This window comes from Manis pentadactyla, chromosome Y (genome assembly GCF_030020395.1).
Source record: "Manis pentadactyla isolate mManPen7 chromosome Y, mManPen7.hap1, whole genome shotgun sequence".
NCBI lineage: Eukaryota > Metazoa > Chordata > Mammalia > Pholidota > Manidae > Manis > Manis pentadactyla.
This window is the reverse complement of record NC_080039.1, coordinates 5,958,455-5,973,945: the sequence shown is the minus strand read 5'-3', so window position 1 is coordinate 5,973,945 and position 15,491 is coordinate 5,958,455. Positions and strand designations below refer to the sequence as shown.

Genomic DNA, 15,491 nt, shown 5'->3' with positions numbered 1-15,491 from the left:
ATCAGCAGCGATATAAATATGAGAAGTCAGTTGAACATCTTCAATACATAAGCACTGTTCTAGTTACTCTTACAAGAAATAAATTAAGTGAATGGAAATAGTGTAAAAGGAGTTTTAATATTTCTATTTGACTCGTAAAAGCAGTTTTGATATTTCTATTTGACTCCAGTGCACTTTTAAATGTCTTCAGACGTACCTATATATAAAATGAAGCTATCTGTATTCAAAAACTACCACTGGATTTTTTCAAATGATCCTCAAGGAATAAACCACAAAACATTTGCAGCAGGTAGAGTTTTCAGTAAGAACCCTAAATTTAGTAAACATGTCCATCTGTTAAAACTTTTAACACCCTCGGATCTTCCAGAAAGGTTCCTCAATCCATTCTCATGAAGATCTCTCTATTTTTCAATTTACCTTGCATGAGGTATTGGTAAGCATCTCCCCATTTCAGTATTAGAAAACCAAAGTAACAATTGGTGTGCACGTTATTTGTATAGGTATACTTACATAAACTACTGTCAAATACTAGAGTACAACAATGCTGGATCAAGCTTGGTGAGAACACAAGTATATCAAGGAAAAAAGAAAACTTCAATACCTCCCTTGCCTAATTTCCTAATTGGACATGTCTCTAAGGCTCATCTACAGACATTGAAAAGTTAAGAGTAAACTTACACCACAAGCTGATAAAGACGAGAATCAGACACTTTATTAAATTTGTAGCTCCACCATTTGCCAGATGGATGAGACACAGCCATTAGCAGGGTGATTGTTGAATTTTTAAGATCTGTTCCAAAAACTCCTGGAGGTACTGACAACTCCCTTTCAAAACACTCAATATACTCTGGATGCTATGCCAGCAAGATACACTGAGGAGAACTCATTAACCCTTTTCATAACTCTGCAGTTACTTTGAAAAAAAAAACCCAGCATTAGCTGAGTTACCTTCTGGTAGACCTACACACACTTAAAAGTTTCATTCAGGAAAACCACAGACCTCAAGCTATAGTTTATCTTCTCCCTTCCTAAAACACTCCCCTACCCTTACTTATTTACCAGTCTTTATTCTTCCCTTTAAGCTTTAAATACTTTTCCAGACCTTTCCCTTCTTTCAAATATTTCAGTCACCCAAATCATTCCAATAATATATTTAATAAGCTTTCACCACTCTACATTAAAAATAAACAGTAAAATATATTCAGGATTTTCATAACATTTTAGGCAAACCTTTCAAATGAAGCAGTTCAGGCAAAAAGCTACGATCAGACAATCTATCCAACTTACTAAGCATGCACAAGCTTATATATGCCTGCAATTAACTGTACTACAATAAACCTCTAATAAGGTGGCTTAATACATGTGCAGTTTTAATATACATATTTAATAGAGACACACACATTTTCAAAGTGAAATCAATCATGTTGTCAATGTTTACAGGTACAACCCAAGACTAGTGGGAACTGTTAACAGTAAAATTATACTAGTGAAAGTGGGTCAAAAGAAGTAACTCTGTATTACTTAAAATTAGATGAACCTTTTCAAAGTTAGGAAACGCTTGTTCTTGAATAAGAGAAAATGTGTACAGACTTCCCAGGTACCTCATTTTCCCTAGGCTAACTCATCTCTAAACATACAAAAAGTTGGATACAAACTTGCTGTCAATCACCTACCTTTAGATGCTTCTCTGTTCCTTAAGTGAGGAGGTATATAACGCCCTTCTAAGAGAAAAACAAAAATTAAAAGCCCACTTTAGCATCCAACACACAGCTTCTTACAACAGCAAGCTTTAAAGCCTCCTTGAAAAGTTGTTTTGCAGTAGGGAATAAATACCGAGAAATAAATTATTGCTTAATTAATATAATTCTTACCCTAAAATTGACGGGTGGGAGACAAGCCTGGCAAACTTGGGAACATGGATTAAGAAAAAGTTCCTCATATAAAATTCAGTTCAGTTACTAATAGTTACTTAACAAACATTTCAAAAGGGCCATCTCTTAGTTAACTTGCATGAGTACTTTTACATTGACCATAAAACACACAGTTTATATTCCATTCAAGTGTCATGGTTTGCTATACTCCTAAAACCTAGGCTTATTCCAATAAGATTATTTTGAAAAGACCACAGATAATTCTTCTTAAAAGCTGAGACTGCTCTCTCAGAGAAATTTCAAGTGCCTCTCCCAAATCTTTACCTTCAGAAGTAAGCAAGTAGCTAGGGTAGCTCTACGGAAGCATTTTAGTTATGCCCACCCCTAAATACCTCACAAACCATAATACAAAAGTTGGTAAAATAAAAATACGTATTATTGCCAGACAATATACCCTTTCTGGAATTCCCAGTGTAACAAAAGGTTAATTAGCCTCAGGTACTGTTAGTGGCCTAGGGAAACAAAAAAAACCGAATAGATACACTACGTGATTAGTAAGAAACAGGTCAGATATACTAGGACAAAAAATTTCAAATTTTATAATGGCTGAAGCACTAAATTCCAGGCACTGAATTATGCTTTGTCTACTTCTTATGGGCTCTCTGTAGAAAATAAGTGGCACTGTGAAAACAGGACTTAGTCAATTAGAAGACTTGGAGAAGGCAACTTGGTAGGAACTTTATCAGCAGCGATATAAATATGAGAAGTCAGTTGAACATCTTCAATACATAAGCACTGTTCTAGTTACTCTTACAAGAAATAAATTAAGTGAATGGAAATAGTGTAAAAGGAGTTTTAATATTTCTATTTGACTCGTAAAAGCAGTTTTGATATTTCTATTTGACTCCAGTGCACTTTTAAATGTCTTCAGACGTACCTATATATAAAATGAAGCTATCTGTATTCAAAAACTACCACTGGATTTTTTCAAATGATCCTCAAGGAATAAACCACAAAACATTTGCAGCAGGTAGAGTTTTCAGTAAGAACCCTAAATTTAGTAAACATGTCCATTTGTTAAAACTTTTAACACCCTCGGATCTCCCAGAAAGGTTCCTCAATCCATTCTCATGAAGATCTCCCTATTTTTGAATTTACCTTACATGCGGTATTGGTAAGCACCTCCCCAGTTCAGTATTAAAAAAACCAAAGTAACAATTGGTGTGAACGTTATTTGTATAGGTACACTTACATAAACTATTGTCAAATACTAGAATACAACAATGTTGGATCTAGCTTGGGGAGAACACAAATATGTCAAGGAAAAAAGGAGACTCCAGTTCCTCCCTTGCCTAATTTCCTAATTGGACATGTCTCTAAGGCTCATCTACAGACATTGAAAAGTTAAGAGTAAACTTACACCACAAGCTGATAAAGACGAGAATCAGACACTTTATTAAATTTGTAGCTCCACCATTTGCCAGATGGATGAGACACAGCCATTAGCAGGGTGATTGTTGAATTTTTAAGATCTGTTCCAAAAACTCCTGGAGGTACTGACAACTCCCTTTCAAAACACTTAATGTACTCTGGATGCTATGCCAGCAAGATACACTGAGGAGAACTCATTAACCCTTTTCATAACTCTGCAGTTACTTTGAAAAAAAACCCAGCATTAGCTGAGTTACATTCTGGTAGACCTATACACACTTAAAAGTTTCATTCAGGAAAACCACAGACCTCAAGCTATAGTTTATCTTCTCCCTTCCTAAAACACCCCCCTACCCTTACTTATTTACCAGTCTTTATTCTTCCCTTTCAGCTTTAAATATTTTTCCTGACCTTTCCCTTCTTTCAAAAATTTCAGTCATACAAATCATTCTAACAATATATTTAATAAGCTTTCACCACTGTACATTAAAAAACAAACAGTAAAATATATTCAGGATTTTCATAACATTTTAAGCAAACCTTTCAAATGAAGCAGTTCAGGCAAAAAGCTAACATCAGAGAATCTATCCAACTTACTAAGTGTGCACAAGCTTGTACTCCTGCATTTAACTGTTCTACAGTAAACCTGTATAAGGTGGCTTAATACATGTGCAGTTTTAATATACATATTTAATAGAGACATACCCATTTTCAAATTAAAATCAATCATGTTATCAATGTTTACAGATACAACCACAGACTAGTGGGAACTGTTAACAGTAAAATTATACTAGTGAAAGTGGGTGAAAAGAAGTAACTCTGAATTACATAAAATTAGATGAACCTTTTCAAAGTTAGGAAATGCTTGTTCTTGAACAAGAGAAAATGTGTACAGACTTCCCAGGTACCTCATTTTCCCTAAGCTAACTCATCTCTAAACATACAAAAAGTTGGATACAAACTTGCTGTTAATCACCTACCTTTAGATGCTTCTCTGTTCCTTAAGTGAGGTGGTATATAACTCCGTTCTAAGAGAAAAAAAAATTAAAAGCACATTATAACATCCAACACACAGCTTTTTACAAAAGCAAGCTTTAAAGCCTCCTCTAAACGTTGTTTTGCAGTAGGGAATAAATACCGAAAAATCAATTATTGCTTAAATAATATAATTTTTACCCTAAAATTGAAGAGTGGGAGACAAGCCTGGCAATCTTGGGAACATGGATTAAGAAAAAATTCCTCATATCAAATTCAGTTCAGTTACTCATAGTTACTTAACAAACATTTAAAAAGGGCCATCTCTTAGTTAACTTGCATGAATTATAACATATAGCATGTATGGCCATCACTGTAAAAGCCTAAGAAAATATCCTCAAAAAATACACCATCCAAAAAAGATATTTCATGCAAACAATAGGGAGAAAAAGCAGGTGTAGCTGTAATAGTATTAGACACAATAGAATTCAAAACAAAGAAAGTAAAAAGAGATAAACAAGGACATTACATAATGATAAAGGGCTCAGTCCACCATGAGGATATAACCTTTATAAATAGATATACACCCAACACAGGAGCACCAGCATTTGTGCAAAAAACACTAACAGAATTAAAAAGGAAATAGAATGCAATGTATTCATCTTAGGAGAATTCAACACACCACTCACTCCAAAGGACAGATCCACCAGACAGAAAATAAGTAAGGACACAGAGGCGCTGAACAACACACTAGAACAGATGGACCTAATAGACATCTATAGAACTCTACACCCAAAAGCAGCAGGATACATATTCTTCTCAAGTGCACATGGAACATTCTCCAGAATAGACCACATACTAGGCCACAAAAAGAGCTTCAGAAAATTAAAAAAGATTGAAATTCTACCAACCAACTTTTCAGACCACAAAGGTATAAAACTAGAAATTGTAAAAAGAAGGCAAAAAGGCTCACAAACACATGGAGGCTTAACAACATGCTTCTAAATAGTCAATGGATCAACGACCAGATTAAAATGGAGATCCAGCAATATATGGAAATAAATGACAACAACACAAAAGCCCTATTTCTGTGGGACACGGCTAAAGCAGTCTTCAGATGAATGTACATAGCAACCCAGGCATACTTAAAGAAGGAAGAATAAACCAGAATAAATAGTCTAATGTCAAAATTATCAAAATTGGAAAAAGAAGAACAAAAGAGGCCTAAGTCAGCAGAAGGAGGGACATAATAAAGATCAGAGAAGAAATAAACAAAATTGAGAAGAATAAAACAATAGAAAAAAAATCAATGAAACTAAGCTAGTTCTTTGAGAAAATACACAAAATAGATAAGCCTCTAGCCAAATTTATTAAGAAAAAGAGAAACAACACACATCAACAGAATCAGAAACAAGAAAGGAAACATCATGATGGAACGAACAGAAATACAAAGAATTATTAGAGACTACTATAAAAACCTATATGCTGAGAAGCTGGAAAACCTAGAAGAAATGGCCAACTTCCTAGAAAAATACAACCTTCCAAGACTGACCAAGTAAGAAACACAAAATCTAAAGAAATCCTTTACCAGCAACGAAATTGAAGCAGTAATCAAAAACCTACCCAAGAAAAAAAAAACCCAGGCCAGACGGATTGATTTACTTCAGAATTTTATCACACATAAAGAAAAGATATGATGCCCATTCTCCTTAAAGTTTTCCAAAAAGTAAAACAGGAGGAAATACTCCCAAACTCATTCTATGAAGCCAATATCACCATAATACCAAAACCAGGCAAAGACTACACCAGAAAAGAAAATTACAGACCAATATCCCTGAAGAACGTAGATGAAAAAATACTCAATAAAATATTAACAAACTGAATTCAAAAATATATCAAGAGGATCATACACCACAACCAAGTGGGATTCATCCCGGGGATGCAAGGCTTGTACAACATTCGAAAATCCATCAACATCATTCACCACATCAAAAAAAAAGAAAGGCAAAAACCACAAGAGCGTCTCCATAGATGCTGAAAAAGCTTTTGACAAAATTCAACATCCATTCATGATAAAAACTCTCAGCTAAATGAGTATAGAGGGCATGTACCTCACATTAATAAAGGCCATATATGATAAACCCACAGCCAACATCATATTGAACAGCGAGAAGCTGAAAGCTTTTCCTCTGAGATCGGGAACAAGACAGGGACGCCCACTGTCCCCACTGTTATTTACCATAGTACTGGAGGTCCTAGACACGGCAATCAGACAAAACAAAGAAATACAAGGAATCCGGATTGGTAAAGAAGTTAAACTGTCACTATTTGCAGATAACAGGATATTGTACATAAAAAAACCAAAAGACTCCACTCCAAAACTACTAGAACTGATACCAGAATACAGCAAAGTTGCAGGATAAAAAATTAACACACAGAAATCTGTGGCTTTCCTATACACTAACAATGACCCAATAGAAAGAGAAATCAGGAAAACAATTCCATTCATAATTGCATTAAAAAGAATAAAATACCTAGGAATAAACCTAACCAAAGAAGTGAAAGCCTTATACCCTGAAAACTATAAGACACTCTTAAGAGAAATTAAAGAGGACACTAAAAATTGGAAACACATCCCATGCTCTTGGCTAGGAAGAATTAATATCGTCAAAATGGCCATCCTACCCAAAGCAATACACAGATTTGATACAATCCCTATCAAATTACCAACAATATTCTTCAACAAACTGGAACAAATAGTTCAAAAGTTCATCTGGAAACACCAAAGACCCCGAATAGCGAAAGCAATCCTGAGAAAGAAGAATAAAGTGGGGGAGGGGTAACTCACTCCACAACTTCAAGCTCTCCTACAAAGCCATAGTAATCAAGACAATTTGGTACTGGCACAAGAACAGAGCCAAAGACCAGTGGAACAGACTAGAGACTCTAGACATTAACCCAAACATATATGGTCATTAATATTCGATAAAGGAGCCATGGGCATACAATCGGGAAATGACAATCTCTTCAACAGATGGTTCTGGCAAAACTGGACAGCTACATGTAAGAGAATGAAAGTGGATCACTATTTAACCCCATACACAAAAGTGAATTCAAAATGGATCAGAGACCTGAATGTAAGTCATGAAACCATAAAACTCTTGGAAAAAAACATAGGCAAAAATCTCTTAGATATAAAAATGAGTGACCTCTTCTTGAACATATCTCCCCAGGCAAGGAAAACAAAAGCAAAAATGAACAGGACTATATTAGGCTGAAAAGTTTGTGTACAGAAAAAGACACCATCAATAGAAAAAAAAGGTACCCTAGAGAATGGGATAATATATTTGTAAATTACAGATCAGATAAAGGATTTAGATTCAAAATATATAAAGAGCTCACCCACCTAAACAAACAAAAAACAAATAATCCCATCAAAAAATGGGCAGAGGAATTGAACAGACAGTTCTCCAAAAAAGAAATTCAGATTGCCAAGACACACATGAAAAGATGGTCCACATCGCTAATTATCATAGAAATGGAAATTAAAACCACAATGAGATATCACCGCAGACCAGTAAGGATGGCTACCATCCAAAAGACAAACAACAAATGTTGGCGAGGTTGTGGAGAAAGGGGAACTCTCCTACACTGCTGGTGGGAATGTAACTTAGTTCAACCATTGTGGAAAGCAGCATGGAGGTTCCTCAAAATGCTCAAAATAGACTTATCATTTGACCCAGGAATTCCACTTCTAGGAATTTACCCTAAAAATGCAGCACTCCACTTTGAAAAACACAGATGCACCCCTATGTTTATCGCAGCATTATTTACAATAGCCAAGAAATGGAAGCAACCTAAGTGTCCATCAGTAGATGAATGGATAAAGAAGATGTGGTACATATACACAATGGAGTATTATTCAGCCATAAGGAGAAAACAAATCCTAAAATTTGCAACAACATGGATGGAGTTAGAGGGTATGATGCTCAGTGAAATAAGCCAAGAGGAGAAAGACAAGTACCAAATGATTTCACTCATATGTGGAGTATAAGAACAAAGGAAAAACTGAAGGAACAAAACAGCAGCAGAACCACAGAACCCAGGAATGGACTAACAGTTACCAAAGGGAGAGAGACTGGGGAGAACAGGAGGGTAGGGAGGGATAAGGGCGGGGAAGAAGATAGGGGGTATTATGATTAGCATGTATAATGTCCTGGGTGTGGGAAAGGGGAGGGCTGTGCAACACAGAGAAGACAAGCAATGATTCTACAACATCTTACCATGCTGATGGACAGTAACTGTAATGGGGTTTGTGGGGTGTACTTGGGGTAGGGGAGAGCCTAGTAAACATAATGCTCTTCATGTAACTGTAGATTCATGATAACAAAATTAAAATTAAAAAAATAAAAAAACATGCACCATCCTACTATGCTGATGGACAGTGATTGTAATATTGTATGTGGGGGGAACTTAGTGATTGGGGGAGTCTAGTATACATAATGATCCTCATGTAATTGTACATTAATGATACCAAACAAACAGACAAACAAAAAACACAGATCTGAGGGGAAAAAATGCACTAAATCAACTCCAATTACCCAAAATAAGGCTTTGTTTCTATTCTGGTAAATGAAGTCCAAGTTTAAATTAAAGAGCAGGGAAAGGAAAATGACAATAAGAACAGTGTGTGTTACCTCGATTGTTTGTAAGTGAACAGCCTGGTCTATCACCAAGGAATAAAAACACTTAAATCTACATAGTAGAAGAAGAAAGTCAGTTTTATACCTTAAAACTCAAATTTTAATCTCTAACTTTCCGACTGAATTAAGTATCCCAAACCGTTAGAATTAAATTATCCATATAATGGCAAATAACATTACCTGAACTAACCATATACTTAAAGAAGTTTTTTGAAGGGTATCCACTGCTTTCCTGCAAGCCTGAGCCCAAGGTGAGATCAGCTGCCAAATGATAAACCACCACCAATTCCTCTCCCTACCCAAACAGTAATGTCTATGAAGTCCTCAAAACAGGAAATCAAGCCAACTCTGCTCCCCCAAAGAACAAAATATTTCAAGAGCTAAAAAAAGATGTAGAAACATTTTAAAGAATTTAATACAGCTGACATTTTATTTGTTTTATTTTGGTGTCATATAATTACATGAGCAACATGGTGGTTACTAGATTCCCAGCACCAAGTCCCCACCATACAGCTGACATTTTAAATTCTCACTACCACCTAACAACCCATACAGCCTAGTTCTATTTGTCTCAGATTCTTCATGGGAAATAAATGGCAGTAACTTTAACACATAAACAAATACAGGTTCTGAACAATATGGTAACAGTTCAGGTAATTTCACAGATAGAACATGTCTCCCACCTCCTTCCTGCTTGCCCAGGAAACAACAATAAAAATGTATTGGTACTACATTAATTTTCTTCTAAACCAAGTTACCACTCAAAAAGAACCACAAGTCTCTTACTGTCCAGGCCTGTCAAAGTAATTCATGTGGAAAACAGAAGGGAAAAAAGCTTCAATTAAAATTAGCAAAAACAATGACATGTGAACATTAAGCTAATGAAGATTTTAGAGAGAAAAAAATTACTTACTGCTTGTTGTAATTCCTCCTTCACTTTGATTATCAGAGGATTTCAGGTCTAGACCAGCAAACTGAAAGATAAGATATTAAAACTTCACATGCTGACACACGCATTACTACACTACTAAGGTAAAAATCAAGTATAGATAGCATTACAAACAAAATACAAATCTCAAGACTTACATTCCCTTTAACCCTATATATAGGCTAGCTGCCCTGTCTGCAGCTGTTAAAAATCTTAAGTGTAGTTGATACACAATATACTACTGGTTTCAACTGTACAACATAGTGATTCAATACTTATACCCATTATGAACTACTCACCAAGAAAAATGTAGTTACTGTCACCAAAGATACTAAAAATTACTTATAAACCCTACAAAGGACAAATGCAAGAGGCAGGACGCCAGCACCCCACTACAGATAGTTCAAACACCTTCTTTTAAAGCAATTTTCCCTGCAAAAATTTTCCTTACTAAAAGATCTTTAATTATCAAACTAAATCGTTAATCATTTCTCAAAGCCACTGGTTTTCTGCTTGGTATTCTTTTAAGCCTAAAAACATCTACCCAAAAAACGTTTAGCACAATTTGAAATCTCCTTAAATAACCCTATCTCAAGACTGATCAACTATTCAATTCGGTTAATCCCTAAGCAGAAACCCACCCCTCATCACCAGCTGGCAGTTAAGCATTGTGGCACTTTACTAACACTGGATCATTCAACTGAAAAGCAGTTATTTCTCGCATTGCAGGGATTATAGTGTGGCACAACTGACATTTCATTCTTGTAAAAGTCTGTCTTCAATCTCAGTTCCTACCTGCCAACACACTGGTGAGATTTCAACACCATAGAAAATGGTTATTCCGCTTTGTTGCACTGTAACTAACCAAAGAAGCTTAATTAAGTTCTATTTAGAAGCAGAACAGTTATATACACCAAAAAAAAAAAACCCACGAAGAGCAAACAGCATTGTCACCAAATGTTACTAAGACAATAACGTTTATAAACACTGGAGTAAAAGTTTAAGATAACGTTACCAAATTACACCAAGGGTCAACATTAAGGCATTAAATCTTAATTATCACCACTTTTCCTGGACGAATTTGTTTACTACTTAATTCTAATGAGCCGCGGGGTGCAGTTTTTCGAGTTAAACAGATTCCATTTGCACAGGTAATTTTACAAGTCTGAATGCCTTTGCTCTAGATTTATTTTCAACTTTTGTGCTCTTTTAAACACGTCAAATCTCATAAAATTGCAGGCTTTTAACATAACGCATCATTAGCAGGAAAACATCCTCATAAAAGCAAGCGGTGAGATCTATCAAATCCCTTAAATATACATGTAACTAAAATTTAGGAACAATTAGTGTCATTAAGCTTCTTGCACAATTTAGTAGGAGTTCGTCAGTTTGTGTAAAAAGTTATGCTCTATAAATTCCTTCTACTAAATGTGGAAGACATAAGGTGTGCCTTGAAAGTGCAAAACGACTCATTTACTGTTTCTCTGGAGAAAATACAGAAAAATGAAATAGAGTAGCTCTCCTGGCTACTCAGACTACGTATCCTTTCCCCCATTCCCAGTAGTTTGGCGAAAAATGTATTCTACTTAATTAGGGAAATCCTTAGCTTTGACTATTTCAAGGTTTCTCTCCTTAGGCACAATAAAGTCAGTAACAAAAACCTTATCTACTCAGCTGATCTACTGTCCAAGTACTTTTCGTCTCATTAACCCCAAAGTTGAACGATTAACAGAAGAACATGAACACCACATTGTACCACTCCCCAAATACGCACGGCCCACGGCTAAACAGTCATCCCGCGACTTCACTGATTTAGGAGAGGGAGCAGGGCAGTACTAGCTTCCTAACTTCCCAAGAGTCTTCCAGCCTGCGTCCAGCTTCCATTACCTCCAGTCACCGGTTAAGGGAGGCACACAGAGGCCATTGTTCCCTCCTCTAGTGACTCTTCCGGCTCTCTTGCATCACAAAACTTTCCACTACCGAAACGTGGCCTCGTTATCGGCAGCACCCGGCTATTACAAGGAGGCAGAAGGCCCGCGAGACAAAACTAAATAACCGTTTCATAGTTTATTTTGTAGTCAGTCATTCGGCGGCCCCGCTCCCACCGACCCAGATCGGGTGGGCCTGAGGCTTGTTACCCGACAACAGCGAGGCACAGCCAAACAGCCTAAACAAAGCGGCCGCCGCCATTACCGCTAAGAGACGGCCTCACTCCTTCCCGACGCTCTCACATTCCGCGGCCGCCAACTACTCTCATGCGCACACCAACGACACTTCCAAGCTTTATTCAAGGCCGACCAATGACAACCAAGCCTCTCGTACCCTTTCACGTACTTCCATCCATTTACTTATTAGTTATCGCAGCACACGTGCACCTCTGGGAGACTGCACGCGCACACATACAGAAGCCGCCACTGTGGGCAGCCGGGTAAGATACCTGAGTCGAGCCTGTCCCTAGTAACAGTGAAAGCCGGCAATACTGCCGCCGCCTCTGCACAAGCTTAATAGGGTTTTCTCACCGCCTAGACTCCCACTCACCTCAAGCCACAGTTTCCTTCAAGGCGTCTAGTTTCCATTACGCCATAGGCTACCTTAAGCAGGGAAGGGGGAGCACGCAAACAACCCAGAAGGAACATTTCTCCTTACCTGCTGGTGGACCCGCTCAAGCTCACTCATGCCGGAAGCGAACCAAGAAACCGGAGCTTTCCACCTACGGTCCAGCGTTGTCCGTTCTGTGTATTCCTCTTACGTTCTCCCGGCACCACCCCTCTTACGTATAAATGACTAAATCGCGTTAGGATCTTCTGGTTAATCGCGTTTCCCTAAAGCTCTCAGAACTCGCGAGAGCTTTATTTCTTCCGTCCTTCGGCAACGTCTTGGACTTCTTGGGAGCTGAGAATAAGCGGTCATTCTTCGAACTATCGCGAGAGCTTAAACGTAGTGCCAAATCCCCTTTAACTCCTCTTCTCCTCCGTGTTTTCGTAGGTTTCCTTCTTTACTGAGCTAGCGCTCTTTTCCTTTTCCCTTCCAGTAGTCAGATTTCACACAAAATGTTTACGTTTTTACTAGCCCTCGCCTGCCTTTGGGAAGTTTTTCCTATGCAAGACTATTAAAATACCCATAGTACACATTGTGTGAGGGGATCACCGGGAGAACAGCGTAGGACAGAGAAGGCACACAGTGAATCTGTGGCATCTTGCTGTGCTGATGGACAGTGACTGCACTGGGGTATGGGTGGTGACTTGATAATAGAGGTAAATGTAGTAACCACACTGTTTTTCATGTGAATGTGAAACCTAAGTAAGAGTGTCTATCAATAATACCTTAATAAAAAAATACAGAAAAAACACCCAAATAACGTTTGATTCATGTGGCCTCAGGTGTCGTCGGGTGCGTGGCCAGTTTGTGCAGAAGTCAACAGTGGCTTGAGTAGAATACTCTGGGAGGGGAAAGAAAAGACGTTGTGGGTAGAGTCTGCAGAGGATGTTCAGGTTGAGGAACATCGGAGGGGGTATTCCAGCTGGCTGTGGGAAGCTGCCCGTCTGAATGGTTTAGGATGCTGGGGTCTTGGGCAGGAACCCAAGGCCTCTCTGCTTTCGCAGCGGCCGAGATGTAACCCATGCTCTGGGGGCCACCCGTTATTTGGTGAGGGGACAATGAAACTACTTTAAGATGAATGACGATTAGGTAAAGTGCCATCCCATCTTCTCCTCTCCTTCCTCTTGGCAGGAGGCATTTCGTTTTTCTCCGGTGGTGTAGGCTCTGTAGCTTCTACTGCTGCACTGCTGTCCAAAGCCACTGGGTCCTGGAGGTTGTGGATGATACTCTTGGGGCCCAACGGCTTTAGTGCTGTTTGGATGGGCATAATCCACCTGCTGAAAGAACTGTGCTTGTCCACATAGGCTTGGAATGGAAGGAAGTGAGCTACTGTTGTCAGAAGAATCACTTCTCTCTTAGGTTCCTTAGTTCAGATTTAGCGCCATAGGCCCCTCAAATGAAAGAGAACATTCAAGTGAGCAGCAGCTTCTGTGTAAGAAATGCACTAACATTCCTCTTAGGGAAACAATTAAATATGCAAGGTTCTGCACCATCCTCCATGGGTGTCCTGCTGCTGGGATTCATATTACATTCTCAAAACATTTGTCACATAAAAGATATTTCTGCTTTTTCAGTTTTAAAACACTCAAATGTGACTGGATCAAGTTTCTTTACTGCTTTTTCAACTTCTAGCTGGAAAGCTAGCTTACATAAACGTTTTTTCAGCAAGTAAAAAACCAGGACACTTACCATTGTGAACTTAATGCATAAATATGATTAAAAGGTATGATATAAACTAAATTCCCTAATGCATTTCCTCCCCAAAATGATCTAACACAACAAAATAAAAGGAATATACATAAAAATTATTTAATATGTAAATGTCCACATATACAAATACAATGTGTTCATAATTGCTTATGTAAACAGAGCTAATGTTTTCCAAAATGGTGGAAATATGTATTTACAATTATATGGCATTCCTATTCCTAAAAATATCCTAATATGTTGAGACTAGTCAAAATACTTTGTATTTATATGAAAAGCAGAGTTCTGACAGAAAGGGTTTTTGCATTTTCACCCATGTGAAAGATTGTAAAGAACTAACTGTTCACTGCATTTCAGGACATAGGACATGCCTGACCCTTTGCTAACCGTGGCCAGTGGCACTTGTCAGTCATCGTGAAAACCAGATTACACAAATTTGCAAAATGCTTTCCTGAGAAACTAATCTTCCTAATATTAAGGACCTTTTTGAACTCTGAGATTGGTGAGTTCATGCTATGGAGCACTAGGGAGGTGTATTCGCATCATTTCCTTTTCATTTAGAGTAGCACAAAATGTGAGTCTGAGACTTAGAAGATGATGCAGGGGTTCTTGATGACGAAGCCGAAGAATGAGCTTCACAAACACTCAAGGAAGTAGAGCAAGGTACAGGCTTTTATTTAGAGATAAAGTGAAAGGACAGAGCTCTCGGCTCACACCAGGAGAGGACAAGAGAGTCCATAGTGGTGCATTGTCTAGGGGGTTTTATAGGCAGTTGAGGATTTTTCGAGAACATGAAAGAAACTTAGGGATGTGGGATTGCATCACCTGCCCTGTCCTAAAGGTGGGCTGGGACATAGTCTGATTGCTAGGGCTGATAGCAGAGTCCTGGGTTATGCTGATACCCTTGCAGAACACTCAAACATTCAAGGCCAAGTTGCTCCTGGCCATTTGACCTTTCACTGATCTCACTGAAGATGTCTGTATCTTTACCCTAGAGAATTAGTGTGATCTTGAATTTGCAAAGTGCTTAGCACAAACTTTCAGTAGGAACTTCTTTGCCCATTGTTACATGGCTCTGACTGTAAATATTCCACCCTGCTTTTCCCGGAGGCCCTCACCCTACTCTGACTACACCCACCATTCCTGTCTCAAAGCTATGTTTCTGACAGGTCTTATGTATGTATGTGAAAATTAGCCCTAACAACAGACATAAATGTGGGTCAAATTGCAGTATTTCCAGAATCTCTTGCCTGGCCTTTGTACATCTCCATATCAGTA

General features: G+C 38.0%; 1 pseudogene; it reads left to right on the top strand.

Annotated features, from left to right (window-relative positions):
- The first annotated feature begins 12,163 nt into the window (after positions 1-12,163).
- Positions 12,164-15,491, top strand: part of LOC130682196 (regulator of nonsense transcripts 3B-like) — a 48,699-nt pseudogene continuing 45,371 nt past the window's right edge.